Source organism: Mytilus californianus, unplaced genomic scaffold (assembly GCF_021869535.1).
Source record: "Mytilus californianus isolate M0D057914Y unplaced genomic scaffold, xbMytCali1.0.p SCAF_10, whole genome shotgun sequence".
In the NCBI taxonomy this organism is placed as follows: domain Eukaryota; kingdom Metazoa; phylum Mollusca; class Bivalvia; order Mytilida; family Mytilidae; genus Mytilus; species Mytilus californianus.
Window position 1 is genome coordinate 3,339,128 of NW_026262582.1, and position 12,131 is coordinate 3,351,258.

Below are 12,131 nucleotides of genomic sequence, written 5' to 3' on the forward strand. Positions count from 1 at the left end.
AGGCAACACTTAGTCACATAAAGATTAGTGATGCACATATCTAATGTACATTATAGTATTCCTTTTATAAAAAGGAAAATATGTCAGATATTTCATGTCAAACATCAAAGCAAAATTTGCATGTTGAGAGAAAAATCTTCCTGTTTTGTATAGTTCTTTATCATTCATTGCTGCTGCCATTTGCAATTTAATAAATATATATTATAGCTTATCATATCTAGTATCATTACTGAGATTGTAAAGCACAATTTGTTTTATCAAAAAAAGCACATTTATACAATATTTTCTGCAAGTCAAAATAGGACTTTTGGGAAGAATCTTCCTTCCTTGGCAGAATCTAAATAATTTTAATAGTTGTATCTCAAACTATATTTTACAGTAAAAAGTTGTTTACTATTACTGATACCTTGTAGACAACAAGATCAAGATCTACAATCGTGTTCTGATTAATGAGAACAATAACTATGAACTATTTCTTCAGAAAAGAGTAACTGTTTACCTATTCTAAGGCTTTGTTTGTTATATTCATAATTAATGTTATAACAATGCCAAGATATAAGACTGAAAAACTCTATTGTCTTATTTTAACTATATGAGGATATCTTTAATAAAGATATGGTAATAAATGTACATGAATGTATCATTTTACAATTGTCAAATAATTTTATTCATAATATGAAAACTACATTGATGAATTTCAAGGCAATGCTAAAACCATCCAATGGAAATTATTTTTATTTCCTTCCACACTATGCATACATATATGGATGTTTTTAACAACCTTGACTGACTATACAGCCCTTGCATGGTCGGTAACACTATGCATGTTATGTCAACATCATAAAAATTATCCTTGAAAAAAGGAATTTACATCTGACCAATGCAGGTCAATCATATAATTTTCAGAAGAGCCTATGATCTTTCTTTTTTAATATTTGATATCAACTAGTATGTTTTGATATGTTGGCATCACACTTCTCACAATTTGTAACATTATTATCATATTGTACTTATTCTTTTTCAAAAGCAAAGAACTCATGTTAACAATGAGCAATGCTCCTCTGCTTTAATTTTTGCCAAGATAAAGATATAAAATCTTAAATCATAGTAAAAGACATGAGATTAACTTCATGTACAGAATTATTCAACAAAAGTTTGCATTTTTAAACACTGCATTGTTGCAGATTTTTCAAACAATAATAATTGTTTTACTATTATTTTCTACAGTATGTTTCTACCTAATCAATTGTTTGTTAGTGGCATGTTAAATGCTCTACAAGTAACTATTCATTAAATGCTAATGTTCCCCCTTCGACCTATTTCTGGTCATGTTTGCCGTGATATTCCACTGGCCTCTCAATATTCAGATATTTTAAATATCAGTCACATAATATTATTTCTGTAAATGTTTCAACTGTAACACAGTTTTATTATCTCACTAAGAACTTATTTTGAAGCCTTAAATGGCTTTGTATATTACAGATATACATATTGTGTACATATTCTCGATAGTTTCAACAATATTGTAAGTTCATTCTGAACTGTTGTCACATTTATGACACACCAAGGACTTATAAAAGTCTCTAAGCTCATTAATTGCTTGGACAAATAAGCTTTTAAAAATTAGCTATTTGAACATTATTTGATATAATATATCTTTAGCAAAGGTTTACAGATACCTTAGATTGGAAGTGGCACATAATGCCTTCCGTATTATCACTAGCTTTGTTTATTTATAGTAACACACATACAGGTGTACATATCGACAAGTAGTCTAGCATAATATTCCAATGCACTACATTACAGTTTCTTATATTGGAATAAGAAATGTTTTTTAATCACAACATTTTGTGATAATAAAATCTCAAGTATATTTGCTATATTTTCACTACGTGGGTACATTATAGCAAGAATGTACGAGTACACCTTCCTACATTTTGCACTTACCTTGAAAATAAAGAAAGACATTCTACTCATATACTTCTGTATAGAGATTCATTCGTGTTAAAATAACTACGATAATGTATCAATTTATTTAGACGAAAAAATGTCAAACATTATTAAAAAGTGAACGTTCGGTCCACCATTGATTACGTGATAAGCACCTGTGTGTTACACACCACAGTACACGTGTATTTTTAGAACAAGGATTAGAAAAAAGAACAACGATAAAATACATTGTATTTAACGAACTTGGATAATAAGTTCTCAAGATAACTAATGTTTATAAAAAATGATTATAACGAGTTAGACACCTCGCTGCTCGAAAAATAATATGGTTGGCACAGGTAATAGCCGCAGTATTTATAGCTAGGTATAGCTACGTCATACCCAAAGGTCAAGGATTTTGACCTCTTTTAAATGAGATGCCTCGTTGTACATCGGGAAATGAATGCTATAGTAACATCCTCGAAGAGCCGAGGAGCGTAATTAGTAGAATGTACTATCATCATCGGACAAAAGTATAAAAAAAAACATTTTGTTTCATATATTGTTTTTTTTAACTTATGCAAAACACACGTTGATTCTCTTACGCGTAATAAGTAGATAGTTTCTTAGAACATGAATATATTTTCCATTACCTTAATCATAGCTGCCAGTATTAAGTTATAACGGGTTGAAACCGAATATAAGGTGGATATTCTTTAATGCTATATACAACAGAGTAAAAATCATAATTCTTCACACTCATATTTCTGTACTAAAAATGTTCTAATAGTCCTTTCAAACATAACTCAGTTGGTGAACTACTTTTACTTTTGAGGTATTTTATAGAGCGTGCGATAACCGCTTTGATTACAATCTATGCATAATTGGTATTAAGTTTTTCATAATATATTTTATATTTCTTGTTATTTTATCTTTCATCCTACCGTCACGATTGTTTCATTGATATTGAGATTACAACGTCAGAATATGAAATGTACGCTAATTTAGTACATACTTTAATATTCAAAGGTAAGTTAAAATATAATCTAAAGAAATACTGATATCTGACGGAGTAAATGTGTACATATCATATTGTGAACAGCTGACGAATGTACTTGATGGATAGATAATACTTTTTGACGAAGAAAATAATGTACATCTATTAATAGATAAAACTTATAATCCAACAACTCATCTTCTTCGAGAGAAATCAGAAGTAGCAGGAAGATTTTAACTTTAGTACCACACGTGAACACGTAATTCATACAAAGCATAATATAGTCAAACCATTTGAAACAAGACTTTTAGTTTCTTGTGTACAATTTGGAGTTTAGTATGGCGTTCATTATCACTGAACTAGTATATATATTCGTTTAGGGGCCAGCTGAAGGACGCCTCCGGGTGCGGGAATTTCTCGCTGCATTGAAGACCTGTTGGTGACCTTCTGCTGTTGTCTGTTCTATGGTCTGGTTGTTGTCTCTTTGACACATTCCCCATTTCCATTCTCAATTTTATTTGAACTTTAGTTGTTTTTTAAATCGACATAGGCATTGTTTGTTTGATAAACAGTATATATGCAGTATTAATCATGACAGCCATGATATTATTTCCTCCATAGGCCAGGCCTAGATATCGCTTATTGATTACTCTATCTCGTTATGTTTGAGCTTTAGAAAGAACAGATCAGGGTTGAACTATGTGACGACTGGTTGATTCATACATTTATATGTAATTATCCCATTCTTCTAAAAATGGTATCGAAAAACAAACTAAAAGACTGTTCTACTTCACATCCCAAAATTAGTGCAAGTTAGTAAATCATTTTAATACAGTATTCATTTACATATTGTATATATTATTTTCATGTGCACAACACATGTAAGTACATGCAATTCATAATCTACGCGCACATATCTGGAAAAAACAAAAAGTGCTCGAGATATTCCAATCAAATTGACCTAAATAAAACAGCTTGCAACTACGTTTGTATCACATTTTCATAAACGACCATTAATTAGATCAGTTAATGCACGCCAATACCGAAGTAATATAGTCTGTACATGTGAGGATTGTCCATCAACAGGATACCGACTAAATGAAAAAATAAAACAAATATAATTCCTAGGTATACAGGTATCTTCATTAGGTAGGCTCGCGACAGTGTAAGCAAGTGTTAATGAACTAATCAATTACTACATAGTTGATCATTATCTTTTCAATTTATTGTTAGCATTATAGAAATGTATATATAAAGTACGACTCGTTGCTTTCTTTGCTCTCTGTATTAACTATAAGTATTTTACATGTGCATGAATTAAATATCACTCTCAACGCTTTTATCGCATTCACTTTCGCTGCTGGAAAGTGGTGCTACAGGATCTGCCATTAAATCTATTTCAGAATAAATGGTTCTATCAACACTTCCATTATCAAATGAAAAAACATTCATTTACCTATCAAATGCATATGATTAAAAGAACACAGAGGTCAAATTTATTTTATGGAAAATAACGACAAAAGTCGGCACTTATTTTCGAAGATAAGAATTAAGTATTCAAATAACTGCAAAGGCATTCAAAATTTTAAGCAGACCATGTTTAAGTTTAAAGTTTTAAGTTCTAATATCGATTTTTGAATTTTTGGTTGAAAATACGATTTTTGAAATAACAAAAATTGCCAAAAAAAAAACGATTCGCGTATTGGCCTAAAATCAATTGTTTAGATAAGAGAGTAACACTCTGTAAATATTAGACCAATTGGGAAATTATTTACCTAAGTAAAGTGTATCCAATTTCATTATATATGGAAAAGCCATTGCCTTGTATCGTTTCTTTTGTTGACTAGTATATTTGACACGTGTCTTAAGTTCATCAGTGATTATGTTGATAGGTTGAGTAAGTTAAGGCCATTCGATACAGTATTTATCCCATGGTGAGTTTTTTACGAAAGTTAGCATGCAAGCTATTTTTCACTTAGTTAATTCAAAGATGTAATAGAAAATATACCGTCATGTGCTAGAAATAACTGGGGTCAAAATTATAGACATTTACTGGAATTTTCGGTTTCTTGGACATTTCTATCCTTTGGAAAGACATACTTAACTTGTTTGTTTCAAAAGATAAACGCACATGGATTTTTGTAAAAGCATCTGGAATGTCTTTTCTACATTTTCTTTGAAAAATTATTCATTTTTATCAAATTTTCATTATTTTAGTCAAAGAACGACGTTTTTTGCTGTATATTTATCTAATTAAAAAAAAATTCATTGATGATATGTTCATAAAAATTGGCACAAATAATTTTTATGCATAATCAAGCCAAATGTCATTTTTAAAAAGAGGCGTCCCTGAACTCGTTTTCAAGCTAAATCAGTTTGTATGATAACAATCTGTCTAAAATGCATCTTTTCCTGATAAATCACAGTTTGACGTCGTAAAAAAAAATATTTTACGTTAGCAACGTCATCAACTCCCCTGTAACTGTGTTGTATGCACTTAACTTTGTCTTTTAATTTCAACATATAGAAATAGTCGTTATTATAGTTACCTGACGGGGTACTTGACGGTTATGCACAGACGAGATTACGCCGCTGTTTATATAAGTATGCGGTCTTCGACCATTTGCTAAAGTGAAATATATTTCAAAGCATTATAAGATAATATAAATGCTTTTATATCAGTATTCTTTCGTACGATGCTTCAATTCTACATATAATTCTACAAAGAACCTTTTGCATTAATTTTATAAAAAATTAAAGAGGAAAGTTCTATGGAAAAAATAATTCTGTCTTTTGTTCAGATGTCTGTTTAACGTCACGGAAATCGTCAGTAGGTGAATTCGTTTTGTTTTAATGTTTTTTTTTCTAGAAATAAGATGAAATATAGTCAACAGTAGGTATCCGACGTTTAAATCTCCTTAATCGATTCAGATGACAGATCAAGGTAAAAAACAAAATCGTAACGTAAGGAGACCGATTCGTCAACAGGGTTTGCGTTCCTTGCCATGTATGATTCATATACGAATGCAAATCCACAATCAGTCAAAATGTCAAAGTCAACAAGTGGTATGATTGCCAGTAAAACAGCTATTCCTGAAATCTGACCGACTGAGAAACTTTGAAACAAATTTATCATGACAAAGAATATACAATACTGTCGCAACGGTATAACAATACAGACATTGAAAATTGAAAATCACAAGTAATAGTACTTAAACATAACGCACGATCAACATAAGTCTCTTTGAAAAAAATGAGATGTAGCCTCAGGTGCGATTAAAGGTTAAGCAGATCCTGCTTCACATGTGGCAACCAATATGTTGCTAAAGTAAGTACACAATTGGTGATAAGTATAACAGTCAAATTCGAGGAAAAAATGACATGATTGTGAATAAGGAGTACTAATAAACAATACATATGTACATGCACAGTTGTTGTGTAATGGATATGTGTATGTGATAGATTATGTTCCTTCATTCCTCTTATATATATTATATAAATGTACTCAAACATTTAGCAAAACCTCAGAAAACAGAAAATAGCTTTACAATCTTATTAAAGTACCTCTATTTTCATTTTGAAATTGCATCTGGTAAGTTTGGTTATCACGAGAAGTTGTTACGCTTTGATTACGTATGTTATGTACATGAGCCAAATCCGGGTCATCTGATGAAAGATAGAGCTGGTTGTCAACTGGTTCCACTAAAGCAAATTAAATGAAATTACAGCAAACATAGGAAAAGAATATACGTGTGAAAATTTTACAAAAAACGCAAAATATTGTCAAACAGAAAACAATGTTTATGGTATTAAAAACATTATCATATCATTGCATTAAAAAAGCGAAATCAGTATCGTGTAACTAGTTACAAGATCAAAGATGATGTTTTTCCTGGCTTAAAAAGGGTCAATTTAAAATGGCTAAGATACAGGCGATATAATACTGCTAAATCCTAATTTCATATTAGCAGGAAAATAAGTAAATGGAGCTTTCTAACTGTGAATGCGATCATTTCCTATATTATGAAGTAACGCGTTTTTGTTTTGTCCATTTTGTTTCTGGTGTTCTGTATTGTATCCCTTGCTGTTCTACCTATTAAAATGGAGCGTTGTGATCGTTTACGTTTCTATATGTGCATCTTCTTGTCCCCTAATCAAAAAACATCGTCGTGTGATGCCAATATCTTTAACCTATACATATATTTGTTTCGAAATTGGATGTTGGTGACTAATCTTTGAAAGTCTGTTTATCATTCAAATGACATTTATAACTGGAGTGGTCAGATTTTGACTTGTTCCGTATTCACTTAAATATTGTATAATAATGTATATGAATTGTTTTTGTATCTTTGAGTTGCTATTAAGTTGTCTTATTTCCAACATCTTCTTTTACTACAAGACTAAAACAATAAGAATTGATATTGAATCTGGAATATGTCATCACATATTCATTATCTTGAATGCATTATAACAAAATATTACTTTGAAAATTCTCTCTAATTTCTTCTTCCCTGCTATAAAATAGAAGAATATTTATTAATTATTGTAAAATAATATAAGTTTATTTTGTTTTTAAAACATTTTATAGATGTATGTAATTCGGCTTAATACTGTAAGAGATTGTGCGGTTAGGTCTATCTACTGGTAAACTGTTGATATGTAGTGTATTAATATTTGCAGATTGTCTATTGGTAAACAACAATCTAATCAAACAGCAATAACCTTGAGATGAAATGTGCCCAACACACGTTCTCGATTTTGAATGACCTAAAGTAATCTTGGTGTGGCTACATTTTCAAGAACGTTAGCTGAAAAGTAATCAAATACTCAGTTGTGAAGCTTTAGATGTAAAATAATAACACATATAAAGCAAAGAAAAAAAAATGAAGACAATTGCAAAAACAAATCATAATAAAACTCATTTAAAATTTTCCTGCAGAATAATACCCATTTAAGAGTTTCTAATGAAATGAAACGTCATAAACAAGAATTGCAATCGTTCTAGTATCTAAAATTTTAAATGTGCAGGTGACACATTTGTAGTTAATGGGACATAAGCTTCGAGATATAAAATAGTAAAATATGATTTTATTTTGTTCAATCATTAATGGAAGTGAAATTGTGAAAAACTAGTTCTCTTTTAGCAGCAAGTTTAGTTCTTTTTTTTCAAAAATGTTATGAAACTTTTCTAATGAATTATTCATTTGCAAGTGAATAGTTCGACCTCATTGAGTCCGTATTCATGTGATCTTCAACTTAACCCATTAGCCAGAGTTGGTTACGAATGTAATGAAAAACGATGATTAACTTATTTTTTAACCTATAACATGAAATTAAACAGACATGGACAATTCCAATATAGTCATGTTTATGTTTATATTGTGTTATGTGACGTCGGCAGTCTTCGGTGGTCATATCGATGGTTAATTAGATGGCCTTAAGACTAAAATACACACGAAATGCTGATATTTATCATCGAGTTCAAGTGTTGTTAATTTTTATTCAAGACTTATTGTAATTTGGATATATGTTTTAGTATGCCATAAATCAAATATAAGAATTTGAGTCAAATCAGTGAACTTGAATTTGACAGCTAATGCCCCTTTAATACAGACAATCATCCAGAATAAAACTTATGAATCTGTCATTTCCATTATACTACAATGATAGACAACTATAATGAGATGAAAACAAGCAGCTCGTTCCGTATTTTATGTTTTATGTTTTATTGTTATAATAACAATTAAGACTAAAGAGTCTATATTTTAAAGGTTCGTAATGTAACTATAATATTTATTGCTTCAATAATAGTGTTGAAAGACTTTTATTATCCTGTATGTGTTGCATATAAAATTATGTTTCTTTATTTCCTGATGCACCATCTGTTTCTCGACATAAAGACTAAATACTATATAAAAAGTGAAGGTGTCATGTGCTCTATGGCAAATCCCTTTTTGACTTGTTGACAAGTGTGTTTTAGTTAGTATATGATGACATTGTCAATACAACTTGTCATTAACAGTGAATAACATGTTGCATGGTAACTTCATGTCATTTCATGGGTTACAAAAAAATAGACGCACATAATATATTGAAAAGGAGAACGAGCAGAGTTCATTTATGCACTATTAATCAAATATACATACGGATTATCAATACGAGATTCATCGTTTGCTGTAAACAAACAGCAAACTAAATTCCATATAAACAATCAAGAATAATCATTTCCAAAATAACCTTGTGCGAACTGCCCCTTATTCCCGCCCCTTCAACACAAAATCATAAAATAACGAAAAGATTAATGTAACTTGCAGCATTGAAAAACAATTTAATTAGAAAAATATACTGAATAAACTTTACAAAGCATGCACAAGTCTTTGAACTCTTTGAATAAAACGAGAATAATATATCCACGGTAGTGATATTATAATCACAAATATGCTGACGATGCCTCACTGCAATCAATGAATTCAAATCTTGTATTTTACACACATTCACAGTTTGGTATTATAAGAATGAAATGATAAAATCTGAGGTATAAACGAGAGAATAAACATACTAGATTCAATGTTGTGCTAAACACACAGTTGTATGCTTTGTATGCCTTTTTATTTGATTAATATACTACCTTTTCTTCGTAAAAGGAATAAAGCAGTCAACACTGTAATAGCTAAAACTACTGCTTTAACGACCAATGATACCAATACAATTGCTTTTACATCATCTACGTTATTCGATGTCCCTGGATAAAATAATAAATTGGTTTGATATAAGAATTTACGGATACAACGCATGAATATAAAATCAAACATTTCCCCTTTAACCTTTTACCTCTCTCTCTCTCTCTCTCTCTCTCTCTCTCTCTCTCTCTCTCTCTTTTTTTTTTTTGATTTTTTTGCATATCTATAGTATACTATAGAGCTGACCAACACTGGTATATATAATCATAACTGATAGGATCTGTACGATATGTTCTACTTTAGAACTGTCAGAATCAATTGTTGAATAGAACATATCCAACCAGTTCTCAGTAAGACCTGTCCAAAACTGTTCTAGGTTGAAATTGTCTTGAAAATTTATTGGGTAGATGCTTTTTAGGCGACAGGTAACTGCTCTACAGACTGTCCAAGAAAAGATCTCTTGACAGTTCCTTGCTAATTTTACGACTGTACATCTTATGCCAAAATATATTTCCTTCATAGAAGCAGTTGTATAAAGATTGTTTCATTTTATTTTATTTTCAACAAAAAATAACACAAACAAATATTAGTCAATTTCAACATGTTTATTCTGCTTTCCATATACACACATTACCTTTTATGAAGACCGCTTAGAAAATGTTACCTAACGGAAACATTAATCTTAGATGCATGATTTTTTTATTAGTTGTTATTGACTTTGAACTAGCTGTCAGTAACTGCGAATACTCTTAGATCTCTACTAAGTGTCTTTTTGTTGTTGGGATGTACAAGTACTGATCCACGTCCACTTTGTGTTTTTTTTTAGATGTATTTCTATTTTTATCCATCTGATGAGTTCAGCCTTTTTCAACTGATTCTTATAGTTTGTTCTTATGTTGTACAGTTACACCACTGTTCCAGGTTAGAGAGAGGGTTTGACGCCAAAAAACTAGTTCAACCCCGCCACATTCTGTATGTGCCTGTCCCAAGTGATGAACCTGTAATTTAGTGGTTGTCGTTTGTTGCTGTGTTACATATTTGTTTTTCGTTCATTATTTTGTACATACATTAGGCCGTTAGTTTTCTCGTTTGAATAATTTTACATTTGTCGTTTCGAGGCCTTTTATAGCTGACTATGCGGTATGAGCTTTGCCGTGCGGTGACCTCTAGTTGTTAATTTCTGTGCCATTTGGTCTATTTTGGATAGTATTCTCATTGGCAATCATACCACATCTTCTTTTTGTATGATAAGCATATTCATGTAACGACTCAATAATTCAATTAAGATGTTTGAACATGTTATTAACAGTTTTTAGACGGTACCAAAGAGTTTAGTCAAACCGATGTCGCCATAAGTGTGTAACGTTCTTTAGTTGTATATATACATAAGATGTTATTAAGTAATGGCGTTCAATATACATAACAGATGTTGCTTGATTACCACTAATGAAGATGGTTGACGTTGTAACGATCCCGTCATTATCAGATACATAATTCTGCTGAAAACAATGTTAAAGTAAAATATAATACATATTTAGTTTACAAAGTAAATATAAAATATAAACTCATAGATAAAGATCTGTACCTTTTAGAAATAGCATATATTAAAGTTTAGATTTTGATATCGTTTGAGTTGGTAAATTTTGATATATTCGAAAAATAGCTATTGTATTGATTATTATTGATAGTATTACAAATAAATAACTTGATTTGGGATGAGGAGTTGTAAATGCTAATGATTCTTATGGTGAAATATGCCACATTTTGTCATCATTTGACTTAAACGAGACAGTAGTTTGGAAAAGAAAACGCTTTGTTTAAACTAAATCAACCAAATAAACACTTGTTAGTATAACCTATTTGTGTTGCATTTCGTGCAGAGTGATACTAAAAATTCCTCGACATACCGGAAATTGGCACAAACATCACTATAAGAGTGTTACATATTCAAGATAACAAATATTTCTTATAAGGTGTCTGCTGTCGGAAAATGTCCACTGTAACCCGAAGATGTGTCCTTTTCTATTTTATAAAATTTGTTCTTTGGGCGGTAACATGGTCAAGCCTCATTCTTAAAAATGAATTATATTTTAAAGGTGAATTTAATCGTATACAACTATTTGTTTATCAACTTTCTTTCAGATGTTATCTTCACCGTTAGTTCATTACAGCCTATTTTGTTGCAAGCCTTTATTGTATAATCTGTAAAATCTTTTATTGTATCCAATGTCAGTTGGAATGTTATCTTTATACCAGATACTGTAACGTTTACATCATGGGATATGTCCTGTGTCTTAATCGTCTCCTGTCTTGTTTCTGTATACAGAGGCTCGGATAGTTTTGAAATAGTTGCCTGTATTGTGCCATACTTATTGTATAAAAGTACTGTTAAATTAATCTTCTGACCAAAACTACCAACCTGAATTGGTTTATTTGCAATCACACATATCGGGGGAACTAAAATGAAATTGATGAAGAATAATGGCATAATGTTTTTATACTGACTATCAAGCGATTTCGCTAAT

General features: G+C 30.7%; 1 protein-coding gene and 1 long non-coding RNA gene across 3 annotated transcripts in view; both read right to left on the reverse strand.

Annotated features, from left to right (window-relative positions):
• Positions 1 to 12,131, reverse strand: part of LOC127717469 (uncharacterized) — an 84,314-nt gene that overhangs the window by 36,521 nt on the left and 35,662 nt on the right. The window lies entirely within an intron of this gene.
• Positions 5,476 to 11,221, reverse strand: LOC127717475 (uncharacterized). Of its 2 annotated transcripts, none has more exons than XR_007989197.1 (4): positions 9,555 to 11,221; positions 7,409 to 7,440; positions 6,491 to 6,628; positions 5,476 to 5,552 (listed from the first exon to the last, which is right to left on the reverse strand). It is a non-coding gene; the product is annotated as an uncharacterized LOC127717475 (long non-coding RNA). The 2 variants fall into 2 exon arrangements; XR_007989198.1 differs by lacking the exon at positions 9,555 to 11,221 and adding an exon at positions 9,073 to 9,226.